The sequence below is a fragment of the Lytechinus variegatus genome, chromosome 1 (assembly GCF_018143015.1).
Source record: "Lytechinus variegatus isolate NC3 chromosome 1, Lvar_3.0, whole genome shotgun sequence".
NCBI classification, from domain to species: Eukaryota; Metazoa; Echinodermata; class Echinoidea; order Temnopleuroida; family Toxopneustidae; genus Lytechinus; species Lytechinus variegatus.
Genome location: NC_054740.1, coordinates 760,742 through 775,994, shown reverse-complemented (window position 1 = coordinate 775,994; position 15,253 = coordinate 760,742). Strand labels below are relative to the sequence as shown.

General features: G+C 35.7%; 1 long non-coding RNA gene across 1 annotated transcript; it reads left to right on the top strand.

Annotated features, from left to right (window-relative positions):
- Window positions 1–4,510: 4,510 nt before the first annotated feature.
- LOC121408092 lies at window positions 4,511–13,961 on the top strand. The gene is made up of 5 exons (XR_005969005.1): window positions 4,511–4,542; window positions 7,950–8,052; window positions 11,988–12,122; window positions 13,003–13,124; window positions 13,635–13,961. It is a non-coding gene; the product is annotated as an uncharacterized LOC121408092 (long non-coding RNA).
- The last annotated feature ends 1,292 nt before the right edge of the window (window positions 13,962–15,253 follow it).

The window sequence follows — 15,253 nt, the reverse complement described above, 5'->3', positions numbered from 1 at the left end:
TTATTACCAGCAGAAGCTGTTGTTAAAAATGACATCCCCTCCAATACAATTTCTATTATCTAGAGCAATTGCTCAGATAAAATCGAAATTAGCCTACGTTTGATCAAGTCGCCTATACATGCATGTATCATCGATCGTCATTGCATAATATCGTGTAATCTTGTAATGACAACACCGTTTTTGTTACCAAAATGAATAATTTTTCATTTTCGGAAATACGAACCTTATTTAATTTTGGGATTAACGAACCTTATTTCGTTTTCGGATTAACGAATCTTCGGAATTACGAACCTTATTTCGTTTTCGGATTAACGAACCTTATTTCGTTTTCAGATTAACGAACCTTATTTCGTTTTCGGATTGACGAACCTTCGGAATTAAGAACCTCATTTTGTTTTCGGATTAAGGAATCTTGGGAATTACGAACCTTATTTCGTTTTCGGATTGATGAACCTTCGGAATTACGAACCTTCGAAAATTCGAACCTTCGGAATAACCGAACCTTCGGAATTACGAAGCTTCGGAATTACGAATGTATGCGCAAATTTTCATACCCCTCCTTCATTTTTTTTTAGGGGGGGGGGGTCCTATTTGGCGCCATACAAAGCCTGTACAAAGCCCAATATGATAATCCATTGTTTTCAACCTTATTTCCCACTTTTCTTCGCCAATTATATTTTTAAGTTGTCTGAGGTGTACAAGAATGAATATTTGATGATGATGTGATGTCAATTTTTTTAACTTTTACCATATGGGGGCGGACTTTACATAAAATGCCCCCAAATTGTAAAATATTGCCCCCAAAATATTATTGTTCCCTTTTTTGGCACTAAAATTAGGACAAAGGATTATGATATGAAATGAATATGTCTTGTTATACAATCCAAGAACAGAGGAATATATCACATGCAATGTATATCATTATTTTTGGTCAATTGATGTAAAGATCATCTCCTTTTCAAGATTTTATGCAGTGAAAACCTTACTACAACACTAGAGGGCGCCATAACTTATGATAATCACTTCCCTTAAAAAAATCAAATTCTAGGCACTGTAATTTTATCAATAAACTTGAAAGCTGACACATTTCAAGAGAAATTATTTCCAATGCCGATTCATAGTATGGGCATCTAATTTGTTTTGATTATACCCCGGGGGGGGGGGGAAATGGCTGCCTTAGGCTAAAAATAAAAAAATCTTGGATTCTTTTTTTTGTTATCTAAGTGGCCTTAATTTGATTTCTATTCAAAGATTTTTAAGGGTGAAGAATTATATCGGGAAAAGTTACAAGGACCCAGAAATCCAAGATGGCTTCCAAAAATGGAGTTTAAAATGGCTGTTGATACTTTAAATGGACATAGCACATTTTATATACCTGAGATAGATGGAATCGGTGTCTAGACCATGGTTTCAACGATCAAAATTGGGACAAGAATACTGTTTCCTTTTTTTATTTATTTAACTTCTGGAGGCCATCTTGGACTCAACATACCGGGACGCGTATTTTTTGTTTACACCACTGCTCCGCCAAAATTCCCCAAAATACGAAAGAAGCGGGCAAGTCTAAATTGTGCGCTCAATTCAAGCTAGCTAGCTAGCAGCATCAAGCGCTCGCGATCGCTATGCAGGGTGGATTCGATTCCCTCTATTCCCGCGTGCGTGATATCAGGTGAAAAATATCATCTTGATCATCATCACGATCATGGTCTGATCTTGGGACTTTAGAGCTCATAAAAACACCATTTCGTCATGGAGAGTACTGACCGTACAAGTCGAGATGAAACTGTCAATCCTCATGTCATGTCATCCCCACTCAACTGAAGGTAATTTTTTTTTAATTTCTGCTCAGCAGGGCCCCGTTTGTTAAGGCCCTAAACCGCAAATTGCACCTAAACCGCAAATCGCCGCCTAAGCTTGTAGAAAAAAGTATTTTTGAAACGAAGGACCTTGGATGAGTGGTTTCACTCCCCTGGTAACATTTAGTATTAAAGTTTGAAAATTTTTGAAAATAAGCTACTATTACTACTACCACTACTACTACTACTACTCCTACTCCTATACTACTACTACTACTACTACTACTACTACTCCTACTCCTCCTACTACTCCTACTACTACTACTACTAAAACTACTACTACTACTACTACTCTTACTGCTACTACTACTACTCTTACTGCTACTACTACTTCTACTACTGCTACTCCTACTACTACTACTACTACTACTACTACTACTACTACTACTCCTACTCCTACTACTACTACTACTACTACTACTACTACTACTACTACTACTAAAACTACTACTACTACTACTCTAACTGCTACTACTACTTCTACTACTGCTACTCCTACTCCTACTACTACTACTACTACTACTCCTCCTACTCCTACTACTACTACTACTACTAAAACTACTACTACTACTACTCTTACTGCTACTACTGCTACTACTACTACTACTAAAACTACTACTACTACTACTACTCTTACTGCTACTACTACTCCTACTACTACTCCTACTATACTACTACTAAAACTACTACTACTACTACTACTACTACTACTACTACTACTACTACTACTACTACTACTCCTACTCCTACTACTACTCCTACTATACTACTACTAAAACTACTACTACTACTACTACTACTACTACTACTACTACTACTACTACTCCTACTCCTACTACTACTACTAAAACTACTACTACTACTACTACTACTACTACTACTACTACTACTACTCCTACTCCTACTCCTACTCCTACTACTACTACTACTACTACTACTACTACTACTACTACTACTTCTCCTACTCCTACTCCTACTCCTACTACTACTACAACTACTACTACTACTACTCTTACTGCTACTACTACTTCTACTACTGCTACTCCTACTACTACTACTACTATTTCGTACTGATTATGACTATAATAACATGAGTACATGGCTTCATTACCCTCGTAACATTTTGTATTAAAGTTTTAAAAAGATTATAATAAATATTTTAAAAATTATTTATAGCGATTCTTTATATTCTCCCTCTGTGTTCACGCCTCTTACGCGCACACGGTCCTTGTTAATATAACCGTGTGCGCGTAAGAGGCGTGAACACAGAGGGCGGCAAACATAAATCGCAGAAGGATAGAGGTTGAAGAGTGAGGAATTAGAACTAGGGCGCTGATCTCATTTTTATGAGAAATGTTGTTGTTGATCCCTTTGTTGATACACGTATTTATTTATTTGTTTATTTATTTAAATATTTTACCAGGGTGCTCATTCAACATAAAGTTGGTCTCCCATGGGGCCCTAAAAGGCTATCATTATTGTTCTTCTTGTTTGTTGGTTTTGGACTCTTGGTTATGGTGGGAGTTGGGCAACTTGGGCTGTACATAGTGCCGTTTTTTTTTGTGTTTTTTTTTTGTGTTTTTTTTTTTTTGTGTATCCCTAATTCTCCCCTAGTATAATCTAACGCCTGTAGGTTTAAGCAAAGGAAAAGGAAAAGGGAAGAAATGAAAGGCGGAAAATAAAGAAAGAATCGCTATAAATAATTTTTTTAATATTTATTATAATCTTTTTAAAACTTTAATACAAAATGTTACGAGGGTAATGAAGCCATGTACTCATATTATTTTAGTCATAATCAGTACGAAATAGTAGTAGTAGTAGTAGTAGTAGGAGTAGCAGTAGTAGAAGTAGTAGTAGCAGTAAGAGTAGTAGTAGTAGTAGTTTTAGTAGTAGTAGTAGTAGTAGTAGTAGTAGTAGTAGTAGTAGTAGTAGTAGCAGTAAGAGTAGTAGTATAGTTTTAGTAGTAGTAGTAGTAGTAGTAGTAGGAGTAGGAGTAGGAGGAGTAGTAGTAGTAGTAGGAGTAGTAGGAGTAGCAGTAGTAGAAGTAGTAGTAGCAGTAGTAGTTTTAGTAGTAGTAGTAGTAGTAGTAGTAGTAGTAGTAGTAGTAGTAGGAGGAGGAGGAGGAGTAGCAGTAGTAGAAGTAGTAGTAGCAGTAAGAGTAGTAGTAGTAGCAGTAAGAGTAGTAGTAGTAGTAGTTTTAGTAGTAGTAGTAGTAGGAGTAGTAGTAGGAGTAGTAGTAGTAGTAGTAGTAGTATAGGAGTAGGAGTAGTAGTAGTAGTAATAGTAGCTTATTTTCAAAAATTTTCAAACTTTAATACTAAATGTTACCAGGGGAGTGAAACCACTCATCCAAGGTCCTTCGTTTCAAAAATACTTTTTTTCTACAAGCTTAGGCGGCGATTTGCGGTTTAGGTGCAATTTGCGGTTTAGGGCCTTAACACCCGTTGCATAAAACTTATTTTTGCCATAGTTTTTCTATGGCAAAAACTTTAGTTTTTTGCCACAGTTTCAAATTCGGTCAAAATTTCATGGCATAAAAACTCTGGCAAACTTTTGCCAGAGTTTTTTAATTTGCCAGAGTTTTTTAAGACTGAATAAACTTGGACGAGGATGCATGCCGATATCAGCCGATATCACGATCGGTATCTGCGGCTGCTGAAAAAAAATCTTGGAGACTCCACAGAACGTAAGCTTGATATTTTTTTTTATCAAATGTGTTCATATTTGCTATTTTTTATCATTATAAGTCGATGAATTATCTGCAAAAATATCTGGTTATTGTTTTTAATCCGTGCTCGCACCGTGAAAGTGAGATTCACGATTTTTTTACACGTTTGAATCGTCCCATTTTTGTGTCGCAAGCGGCTGCGGGGTCAGCGTCTCGGCCATGTATATTGCCGCCGGAGCTTCGGCATAGTGATGTGACCGCGCTGGTCGCACTTGGTGCGCAAACAGCTGAAATCACCAAATGCATCGACACGTTTGGAAAGCTTATTTATCGATTTATCGTATTTCTCTTGCTATGATCACATATTCTACATTATAATTGGTATCAGTACATGAAAATTTCATGTTGTTTAAATCAATTTTTTCATGTTAGAATTGAATGCAAAGTTGCAAACTTTGGAGTTTACTAGTTCGTCACCAAGTCAAACAAGTTAACTTGAATTGAAGTTGGTTAGATTCTAGGTCTAACAACAACAGTTAGATCAAAGTTTCAGATCTAACTTTAGGCCTAGAATCCACATTCTAGATCTAAATTAACTTTTTCTTAAAGAAGTTGAGACTTCAGTCAGTTAGCTTGAGTTGAGGGCTCCACCGCGAAGCCCCCCCCCCCCCCGAGCCTGAGTAACTCAGTAAGTAGACAGCTGGCAGCCGTCTGTTTCGAGGAGTTTTTTAACATTTTTTTTTTAATTTTCTCCTCGTACACAGACGGCTCGCTATCGTGCAGCCACCATTAGGGGACTTGCAATGCAAAATCCCCCCGTCGGGGCTCTTCAATTTTTGTCTTTAATGAATAAAAATTTTGAAAATTAACGCTACCAAAATGCAAATTTATATTCCCTCGTGGCATTAATTGCCGAAAAACGGAGAAAAATGAAGTTAAAAGGAACAACAAGTGGAATGCCTCTGGCCGTCTCACCTGCATCACGCGGTTCAATATAGCAGCAGTGCTGACTTTGAATACTACTCTAACTCGCACAAGATGTTCAGTGATACTTGATTACTCTTATGTACAAGTTTCATGAATCAGATCCATAAACTTTCAAAGTTATGATGGTAATTCAACAGATACTCCCAATTCGGCCAAAGTTCATTGACCTTTGACCTTGGTCATGTGACCTGAAACGCGCACAGGATGTTCAGTGATACTTGATTACTCTAATGTCCAAGTTTAACGAACTAGACCAATAAACTTTCAAAGTTATGATGGTAATTCAACAGATACCCCCCGATTCGGCCAAAGTTCATTGACCCTAAATGACCTTTGACCTTAATCATGAGACCTGAAACTTGCACAAAATTTTCAGTGATGCTTGATTACTATTATGTCTAAGTTTCATGAATCAGATCCATAAACTTTCAAAGTTATGATGGGAATTCAAGAGATATCCCCAATTCGGCCAAAGTTCATTGACCCTAAATGACCTTTGACCTTGGTTGTTCAGGCAGGATGTTCAGTGATACTTGATTAACCTTATGTCCAAGTTTCATGAACTAGGTCCATATATTTTCTAAGTTATGATGACATTTCAAAAACTTAACCTCAGGTTAAGATTTCGATGTTGAATCCTCCAACATGGTCTAAGTTCATTGACCCTAAATGACCTTTGACCTTGGTCATGTGACATGAAACTCTAATAGGATGTTCAGTAATACTTGATTAACCTTTTGGCCAAGTTTTATTAACTAGGTCCATATACTTTCTAAGTTATGACGTCATTTCAAAAACTTAACCTCAGGTTAAGATTTGATGTTGACGCCGCCGCCGCCGTCGCCGTCGGAAAAGCGGCGCCTATAGTCTCACTTTGCTTCGCAGGTGAGACCAAAACAGTGACTTACCTCGGCTGTCGCGCAAATTCACTTCCCCGTTGTATCTGATCTTAAGTACATAGACATATGGCCATTGAGTCCCCTGTACAGATCGCGCTAGAACTTCGGTCTCTGTATTTGGTGAGTGAAGCCAACGGAGTTCAGTTGAACAACCAACAAAACAGAGATCGAAGCAGTTGGTCTACTCAGTAAGGTACATGCAGGCCCTTCAATTAAAAAAAGATGCGTAACCGTAAAGCTAGAGCTAGATTGATTGTTGGCGCATAGACTCTCTGTTACCAGGCGCAGATCCAGAGCCTGTGTCTTTACTTAATACAGGGCACGAATTGGCACTATGCACTAGGGCCTACAGTGCTGCGATCCAAAAATTTTGACAACTCTGAATGGAGGCCTTAATGTCTCCCTTAAAAAAATTGAAATAAAATAGGGGGCACTCGTACCATATGACCCTCTTCCCCTGGATCTGCTATGACCCCACATGGATTTGCGACACCACGATCATGAACAACAGTACTTAGCGTAATGTGCCAAGAATTTTGAGGGGGCCTGACACTGACAATGGCATCGGGGGCAATTTTTTTCGTGAGCGATCCAAAACTTTTACCATTGTTTTTTTTAGTAAAAGAAAAAATCGAAATTTGTGTTGGATTAAAAAAATAATATATTTCACTCCTTTGCCTTTCATTTGTTTTTTACCCCCTTTATTTCGTTTTTTAACATTTTTAGAGGGTCCATACTCCATAGTCTAAGTGTCTAACCCATGGGGGGCCAGTCCCCTCCCCCCCAAAAAAAAATTGTACGCCAGAGAACGTGAATCTGTACAGTGGCTAAATGTTGAAATAAAAATTGGTCTCAATTTAAAGCTTGTTATAATCCAACACTCTTTACAATTTTTTTTAATTAATTGAAATACATGATCATATTACCATTAAAGTAAGAATCTTGAAAATCCTTTATAAAAAAATTCTTGCAGAGAAACAAATTATATATATAATGTAATTTTGGGACCGAATGGAGACTATGGGATGTTGTATTTGTTAGTATTTAACATGCATTACTTTGGTTGTTAAGGGGCTAGACATTTGATTTTGGTCTCAATTGCATATACATCAGTGATTATTTGTTTAAGATAGAAAGTAAAAAAATCATTAAAATATTGCACTTTTGGATATTCTAAGTTCATATAAATTTGCATTTCTGAATTATGTTGATGAAATTAACAAATTCCTTTAGATTATTTATCATCTAAAACGACTAAAAGCGAATTTCAATGATCAATCCAAATATTTGTTTCCAGTTTGTACTGAGCTCATTTTCTTCTGTTAAGTTTTAATCGCTGTAATAAGTCCAACAATTGGAATCAACCATCAAAATGTCCTATCCTAGTAATGGTTAAATTCACCACAAACTTATTAGTATATATTCATTTGATAATTTATACTGAAAGTAATCTCAATGCAAATATTTGTATGGCTTTATCTAGTCTTAATTTGTGACTTTCTAATAGGATTATTTATTTTCTCATTCAATATCTAACAGCTTAAATTGTTGAGGTATATACACAGGAGCAACTCACGTGCATGTGTGACTTTTTGAGAAGAAACCACGCAAGACTGTTGGTTAGCAATCACCATGTAAAAGGGTAAGATATACAGCTTAATTTCAAATTAGCCAAAATTCTAATTGCTACCATTTTAAGTATTTATAGACAGGCTTATCTTTTATGTTGATAATCTTAATGCAAAGTTTCTAAAAGTGAAGAAGAAGGAGTCATTACTGCCTGATAATGTCGAACATAAGTAGTTATAAAGTGCAATTTTTTAAACAGGTTTTGTCTTCTTGAAAGAAAAGAAAAAAAATATTGTTTTTCAGGCATATTTGGAATGAGTAAGAATCCTCCTGTTGATTATTCAATTTATACAACCCCTCCAAAAAAAAAATAGATATTGTACCTAATCTCACCTGGCTATGCTAGTGATTGTGTAGACCTGAATCAATAATAGTTAAGTTCATTTAATGGTTACACTTCGTAATTCCGAAGCTTCGTAATTCCGAAGGTTCGTAATTCCGAAACACGTAAATTGCCTATACCTCGATGTTCGTTAATCCGAAAACGAAAAAGGGTTCGTTGTTCCGAACATTTGTGGCGTAATTCCGACGATTCGTTATTCCGAAGGTTCGATAATCCGAAAACGAAATAAGGTTCGTTGTTCCGAAGGTTCGATAATCCGAAAACGAAATAAGATTCGTTGTTCCGAAGGTTCGTTAATCCGAAAACGAAAAAAGGTTCGTTGTTACGAAGGTTTGTTGATCCGAAAACGAAATAAGGTTCGTTTTTCCGAAGGTTCGTTAATCCGAAAACGAAATAAGGTTCGTTTTTCCGAAGGTTCGTTAATCCGAAAACGAAATAAGGTTCGTTAATCCGAAAACAAAATAAGGTTCGTTAATCCGAAAACAAAATAAGGTTCGTTAATCCGAAAACAAAATAAGGTTCGTTAATCCGAAAAATGAAAACCGGGAAAGCAGAGGCAAGGGGAGGGGGACACTTTTGCCGTTCAATTATTATGAGAATGGGAAGGCAAGGGCGGCCAAACGAATTTTCGTTGGGGGTAAAGCCAAAAAATGAAACTCATACGTCAAAATGGGCACTTTGGTGATATTTTCACCTTAAGATTATCATCTGCTTGAAGTCTTTGTGTGTTTGATAGTGATTAAGTAGAGAAAAACTTTTTTGAAGTGACTTCTTATTATGGCAAAATGTATATTAAGGCTTTTTTTTTTTGGGGGGGGAGAGGGTATAATGAGCGAGCGGCTTGGTAAAACAAATTCAAAGGTGAAGTTGTATAACGTTTTTTGTGGTCAATTATTCTTAAAATGGCATCATTGCGAGGTGTTGCGAGTGTGAATCACAAGCTAAAACTTTAGGTTATTTCAATAAAAAATGAAAATTAGTTTTTAAAAATCCGAGCAGATTTCTGCTGTCATTAAAAAGATGTGCATCTAACTAAAGAATTAACACGAGCGCAAAACGCGAGCTTAAACATACTGACCAGAAAAGGAACCTGTTAAAGAAAGCATTTAGTGACCTTTTTAGGATGCATATTTCACCAATCGAATGATAGTGCGAAGCGCAAGCTGAAAATTTTCAATATTCCAGCCTGAAAACTCAACTTAACTTGTATACTTTAAAAAGAGTATTTTATTTCGAAAAAACATGAAAAACGGCATATTTATTTTTGAAAAAGGAACTTTCCCATTTTGGAAAATATTAATTCCCCTGTTTTTTATTTCATTTTGATGCCCCCTGCCTCCCTCCCGGCGGATCCAACTTTCGTCAAATAGAGGGGGGGGGGGCAATTTGTTTTAGCCATATTTTCCTTGATCGGCAGTTTAAAGTTGATTTTTGATTGTTTCTTTGAAAGGGTAGTCCTTACAGTCAATAATTAGCTTTATCCTTATAAAATAAAGTAAATATGTAATAACATGATAAACCCTTTTTAAATAATGCGAGCGCGAGCTATATATTTTTGTTAATATGATGGGCAATATGTTTGTGATCTTCAAAGCGAGATGCCTATGTAACTAAATTTAGATAATAACTGCTAGCAAGAAGCGCGAACAGAATTTTTAAATATATAAGCTCTGACCTGATCTAAAGGGGACATTTTAAGAACTTTTTGCAGTTAGCCATGAAGACGATGCGTGTTTTAACCAATGGCGGCGGAACGTATTTTTTTTTTGGGGGGGGGGGGCAAAGCAAAAAAAGGGGCCAATAGGGGTAATTTGGTGCAAACGGATATTTTCACCATTAGATTATCATCTGTGTAAAGAGGTTGTGTGTTTTGTAGTAACTAAATTGAGCACAATTTTTTAAGTGATCACTAAAGTTATATATTTACGTTTCATTTCTGCGAGCGTAGAGAGCAAGCGGTTTGGGGGAAAAAGTCAAATCTGAAGATGTAAAATTCACCTTTTTGGTCAATTACTGTTAAAAGGGCATCCTTGTGAGATGTTGCGAGCGAATCACGTGCTCAAACTTTTGGAAATTTCATGTGGGCCTAGAATGATAATATTGATATAGATATTATTTACCCAGGGGAGCCACTTCAGTTCTGAAAACTATTCTCCCAGCTATTATTATTTTTTTACAAGAATGCTTAGAATGTCCAGTTTTCAGGTTGGAATATCACAAATTTTAAGCTTGCGGTTCGCGCTCTCATTATTTAGTTCGTGAGATATATATTCTATTCATGAGTCACTAAATGCAGTCCTTAAAAGATTACTTTCTGAAGCCTGTTGCATAAAACTTTTTACCTGAGAAAACTCTGGTAAAAACTGAAAACTAAGGTTAGTCTGATTTCCGCCATTGACTTTAGCACAGGGCAAAAACTCCTGTAAAAACAACCTGAGTTTTCTCAGGTAAAAAGTTTCATGCAACGGGCCCCAGGTCAGTATATAAACAAATTACAGCTCGCCCTCGCATTAATTCTTTAGAAAGATACACATCTTTCTCACGATTACAAAAAAAGCTCCGAATGCTCACTTCACGTCTTGTTACATGGAATGTCTACTAGTTTGAGCTTGCGATTCGCACTTTCAACATCTCACAAGGATCATTATTAGTATTATTTTTATTTTTATTACCAGCAGAAGCTTTTATTAAAAATGACATCCCCTCCAATACAAATCCTATTACCAGAGGTTGCTCGCACGCTTCCAACAAACTTGATTCCCTGCATCTTTAATTAAACCATTTGCTTATAGGCAGCAATTGCTCAGATAAAATCGAAATTAACCTATGCTTGATCAGGGCGCCTATATTCTTAATGAAATACATGCTTTGGCCCCAACACACGCATGTATCATCGATTGTTATTACTATCATTGCATAATATCGTGCAATCTTGTTATGACATCATCGTTTTTGTTACCAAAATGAATTATTTTCATTTTCGGAAATACGAACCTTATTTAAATTTCGGATTAACGAACCTTATTTCGTTTTCGGATTAACGAACCTTATTTCGTTTTCGGATTAAGGAACCTTCGGAATTACGAACATTATTTCGTTTTCGGATTAACGAACCTTCGGAATTACGAACCTTATTTCGTTTTCGGATTGACGAACCTTCGGAATTACGAACCTTCGGAATTACGAACCTTCGGAAATACGAACCTTCGGAATAACCGAACCTTCGGAATTACGAATGTATGCGCATTTAATTACCTCTTGCTATTCGTTGAAAATTATTATTTATTTATTTATTTTTTGATATGTCCATTGAAAATGATGAAATCTTATTTTCTTACGATTACAAGTTTGGATTTTCATGGAATAAAACTGAAATAGTACAACACATCTATCTTATAAATTCCCAAATTGAACTCTAGTTACATAAATAGATTGCAATTTTAATTTTTTATATAACTTAAAAAGTAGAAAAATATTAATGATATGCCATGAAATGAGATTTTTGTCAAATAAATTTAGACATTCGTGACATTAAGTGCAGAGTGTCTTTTCAATTATTATATAGCATATTTTATGATTTGTTTGTGTTTGCATTTTAAATAAAGGTTTGCAGAAACCAGACAGAGAGCCTGGGTGGAGATGCTATTGGCTGCCTAGGTCGGACTGCCTCCAATCTGAGGTGATCTTGGAGTGATCTAACATTAGAATGAATGGTTACGCTAGGAATCAGACAAAGACTGGTGTGTATTTTTATTTATAAGAGTTAAGAATATGTTTTATATGCATCAAGAAAAAAATAAAGATCACTATCTCTTAAATTTTATTTTGTTGTAATTGTCATGCAACTAATCCAAAATATCTAGAATTTTTTACCTCCACCCATCGGAGGTGGGGCCGAGGGCAGGTTTTTGGGTAATCTGGCCATCATTTCTTAACTTATTCTGATAAGTAAAGAACAGTTTGATTTCAAACTTTGTCCAAGTATGCATGTAGGATTGATGATACTTTGATTATTTTGAGGGTATCAAGGTCAAAGGTGACATGCCTTGTTCACTGAATATACATCGTTCCTGTGATAAATGAAGAACCCTTTGATGGTTCAACTTCAACTTGGCAAATATACATTTGGGAGTAACAATGATCAGGTTATATTTTGGGGTCACTAGGTCAAATGTAAAAAAATCACCAGAGATCTTTGGAAAATTTGTGCGTTTAATATTTTTATTTTTTGATGTGGCAATAGTGGATGCATAAATTTTGAAACTTACAAATGTACCCCCATGATTCTCAACGGGTTAAGGATGGATTGGGTGTCACTGCTAAATTCTAAATAAAAAACAAAGTGTTCTTCTCCCCCCCCCCCTCAAAAAAATTGTTGGAAGTACCATGTATATATGCAAGTCATAACCTTTTATTTTTTTGGTTGTCAACATTTTCTGGACAAAAGTGCCCCTCCTTTTGGAAATTTCTGGATCTGTGCCTGGGGTGAGGCGAGTCAAAATCACCCTTCATAGTTTATTAATGATGTTCACTCCACTTTTAAGATCCTTCTGCTTTGATCCCTGTTTGCAATTATAACATTTATAATTTTGGCATTACTGTACTTTGTTAAATCTTTAGGAGGTGAACAGTTTGGTAAAGTGAAGTCAAAATGGAAATCGTGCTGGCAGTCATGAGGAACTAGGCCAAGCATTGGGTCCATCCATGGCCAGGAGACAGAGACTGAGACATCTGAGTAACTGGTTAGTTTTACAGTAAAGATTTATTACACTGATGCATAACAAAATTTGAAATAAATATATCAAAGGATCTTTTATTTATTTTCGCTTTTTTCTATATTCTTTCATTCATTTTCTTGAGAAATGAGCATAATTTTGATTGAAATTTGTATAAGATGGATCTCCCTATAAAAAATAGGTAAACTGGTTTACAATGAAAAATTCACATTATTTAAAACCCAGAATATTAATCATCTGTAACCCATAGAATTCCTTTCATTCATTTTGAATTAATTAAATCTGTTTGTCAAAGGGGACAGTTGTTTTTTTCCTCATGAAAATTTCCGCAAGGTATAAGTAGCTTCAACTACTATTTATTGCCAGCTTGAGAGATTTCGTTCAGAGTTGGTAAATGATTTAAAGTTTTTAAAATGAAATAAGAAATGTTGAATCATAGTAAGTCAATAAAAAAAATGCGGAATGGTTGAAGATGTCATTAAAGTTAAGTCAAAGATTCTTTTTCTTGATGTGCAGCTTTCACATAAGGCAGCCTGCTTCTGGACATGGGGAAGCCAGAGAAAGAGAAGGAGGTTGAGGGGGAACCTCAAGCTGTTCCCGAGGCACCATTGACATCCAGGGTAGATGGGATCTACCGGTAGTTGATTGTGTAGGACACCAAGATGAAACCCAGCATAAGAGAAGAAAGAGAAGGTGCCCTTCCTGTTTTGACCAGCACACCGAGTACCAGGAGCATGGATCTGCTGCAAGTTCAACAGGAGACACTCAGAATGCAGCAAGCTTTGCTGCAAATATTTTAAATAAAAAATTATCCACAATTGTTTGCAGCAGTTTGTTAATGGAAATCAGAAGTAATGTTGAACAATTCAACTTCCTTTTTTTTTGTTCGTATTTTACTACTGATGTCCATTAACATCTACAATAAATATTACCCGTGTTCTGAGCAAATCTTGCTGAATTTTAAAGAAGGCATCAACTACTTATTGGTGCATATAATCCACCTTTTTTATGATGTTCCCTTGGTTTCCTGCTGAAAAGCTCAATGCAGCTTTAACTTAAGCAAAATATGAACAAAAATCTTTATCTGTAGAAATCCATACAGCAATATCTATATTACAGAGATTGGGCAAGATTGTTTCATTGACAGTTACTAATTAAAATAATTAATGTCATGTTATTTATGATAGTGTCTCAAACAATTTCCATTGAAAATGAAATAAATGAAATGTATGAGAAATTTTAAAAACAATATTCATCAAAAAGAATCGTTTGCTGCTGCTATTGTTTTTTTAAGAAGCAAATTTTACATTCTAAAATCAACCAGGCTATGTTGGCTTTTATGAATTCATCTTTTCTGTCAACTCTAAAAATAGTAGCTTCAATGCCACATACAATTTATATTCTTCTGGAATTAATATTGAAATTATTTTATTAGATGTTTTCATCATCTGTAGAATTTTTAGTAAAACTTGAACTGCAGAAACACTTCAAAAGAAGAAATGAGTAGACTGAAAACCTGTTGAATATTCTTTTTAGAAAATGAAGTAAAATCACCTTGAACTTTGGAAATTTCCAAAAGCATATGTTTGAACAAGTAATATGAAAATGAGTTTTGCCTAGGTCACATTACGGCGAGTAGAAATAAGCCGTTTTATGTATTATTATACGAACCACCTACATGAAGCTGGTACAAGGATGAATAAAATGGCTGATTTCGACTAGCCGTAAGGCCACCGGCCGGCAAATGTGACCTAGGCATAAATTGCTGATGTCATTGCCTCATAATTTTATACAAAATAATGGCAAAGACTACATCCTTTAGGATTGAGAAAGTTAAACTTGAACTTTATTCTCATCTCAGTAGATAGATGTTATTCATTCAATACTTGAATAAAATTTGAACAAGTGCCTTGCAATGCAGCATAAAAATTAAGGTTCTGAAATCTTAAAGGGAATCCCTGTGCAAGAACAGTTTTAAAGTTTATTTATACATGTTCATCTTGCAAGTCTGTTATATTTTCTGTCAGCATTGTTTGTGGATCCCACACTGGTGTCATAAGCCATGGTTCTTATATATCCTGCATTGCCCAACAGGATGCCTTGCAATTCGCCATCTGCAAAAGGTTATCCAATGG